Here is a 2,137-nt window from a genome sequence, read left to right as displayed (position 1 = left end):
CATATATATATATATATATATATATATATATATATATATAATAGTGAAATAAATATTAAGTTGTTGATTTCATTTATTGCTTTCATACATATATATATATATATAATAATTATTATTATATATATTTATATATTAGGGCTGTCAGTCGATTAACATTTTTTATCTAATTAATTACATTATGTGTCGATTAATTAATCTAATTAATCACAAACTACATTTGGCTGTGAAAAACCCCCAAAAGAAAGAAATATTTTATTTGATTCAACATAAAATGTATTAGACGTTTAGGCTACAATGGCCTAACAAACTATTCAACATAAAAGAAGATAATTTGAGAAACATCAAACAGAGCAAAAACAGACAATATTGTGTTATATTGTATATAGCACAATAATATAATTACACAATGATATAGTATATAATATATAATACCCAATAATATAATCAGTGGTGGGCCGTCAGGGCCATCAGGGCCTTCTCTGCTGGCCCTATAAAAAATAAAATTGTGTGAAAAATGTTTTAGGTATCATTTTCATTTGTGTAATGTCCACAAAAGTGCCTATGGTTAGTTTTGTTGAGGTTAAACTGGAATATCCCACATAATATGGTAATTTGTATGTAGTCTGCTGGACAGAGAAAAACGTAAGCGAGAAAAAGATACCTTTCCACAGCAAAATTTTCTAAGAAAATGAGACACCACCTTTTTAGTATTAGAGGAAAATCAAACTGGCAAATAAGGAAAAGCAAATATTAATATATCATCAAATTGAATTAAGTCCCAATTATCTTTTTAAACAACAACTTACAGCTGTGAAATCCAAGGGCATCTCAAGGACCATGTACAGAGCATACGGAAAAATCTATTTAATACAGAGGTCAAGGAAAGCACTTTTGTTTATTCATTCTAATGAAAACGAAGTTATATATATATATATATAATAAAAATAGTCTGCGGCCAGCGCTACAGATAGTGCTACCCTTTTGTTGAAAGACGTCACATCTGATTTGTAACGAGCATGAGTGACAGAATCATCAGCCAATCAAATTTTAACGTTCAATGACAGCACGCCCTCTGGGTCTAGCGGCGTGCCCAGTGCTACCCCCAGTGTTATTTCCAAGGTATGAAAGTGAAATTCAACGAAAAGAAAATGACAGCCGCAGTCGCCGGCGCCTACACCAGATCTTGTTGCTGATCTACTAAAAAAGCCTTTTTCAAGGCGCTCTTTTGCAGACAAAAGAGAAATAACTGAGAAAGGAGACATACAAGAAGACCTACTACACCCAAACTGGATTCACTAACAAAGGCCAGCAAAAGTTTTGTGCGCCATTTCAAAGGGTGCAACTATGAGTGGCATGGAATGACAGATGCATGGACCTTATTTACTAGTGACCAGTGAGTGCTTCATTGTTTGACGAGTATTGTTATCATGCACATTGTTATGGAGGTGTATGTGGTGCATTGATAAAACTGTGGTGCGTGGATGTCCAGCATTTGTACAGTATTGCTGCTGTGGGCGCGTCATCATTTTAGAGTGACGTGAATGTGCATAGTAACCCGTGTATTGGCGGATTACTTTTACTGATCCATGTAGGGAATGCACATTGTTATGAAGGTGTACGTGGTGCTTTGATAATACTGTGGCGTGGTGTGCGGATGTCCAGCATTTGTGCAGTTTTGCTGCTGTGGGCGCGTCGTCATTTTAGAGTGACGTGAATGTGCATAGTGACCCGTGTATTGGCGGATTACTTTTACTGATCCATGTAGGGAAATTTACTCTGCATTTAACCCACCCTAATCTAGCCTACTGTTGAAATTGTTGGTCAGCTGTCATTGCTGTTGAGAGCCTGTGTCTGCCCATAATATGCACATTATATGCAAATGGCTGCGTTAGCTGTAACAGAGATGTGTAAGATGTGTGTATGTAGTTTACAGTTGCTTACTGAAGGCCCTGAGTGAAACCCCACGGTAAGCCACTGAATATAATTGTATATATAATTGTGTTATATTGTAAAATATAACACAATATTAACTTCTTATTTACTGAACTGTTGTGTAAAATCACATTTGGGACAAACAGCACTCGTGTGATTGCTCTCGCTGCGTGTGTGATATCGCTTATATAAATATGAGACCAAA

The 2,137-nt window shown here is 35.8% G+C and overlaps 1 protein-coding gene and 1 long non-coding RNA gene across 13 annotated transcripts in view; one reads left to right on the top strand and one right to left on the bottom strand.

The window, feature by feature from the left end:
- LOC107756105 (uncharacterized) overlaps positions 1-850 on the bottom strand; it is a 1,112-nt gene extending 262 nt beyond the window's left edge. The window contains exon 1 of the long non-coding RNA XR_001641781.1: positions 807-850. This is a non-coding gene — a long non-coding RNA (uncharacterized LOC107756105). The remainder of the gene's footprint in view (positions 1-806) is intronic.
- Positions 1-2,137, top strand: part of LOC107756101 (neural cell adhesion molecule 1-like) — a 254,253-nt gene that overhangs the window by 145,294 nt on the left and 106,822 nt on the right. The gene's annotated exons all lie outside the window — the stretch shown is intronic.

Source organism: Sinocyclocheilus rhinocerous, unplaced genomic scaffold (assembly GCF_001515625.1).
Source record: "Sinocyclocheilus rhinocerous isolate Xijiao unplaced genomic scaffold, SAMN03320098_v1.1 scaffold682, whole genome shotgun sequence".
NCBI lineage: Eukaryota > Metazoa > Chordata > Actinopteri > Cypriniformes > Cyprinidae > Sinocyclocheilus > Sinocyclocheilus rhinocerous.
Note: the sequence above shows the minus strand (reverse complement) of the source record. Positions and strands in the feature narration are given on the sequence as shown.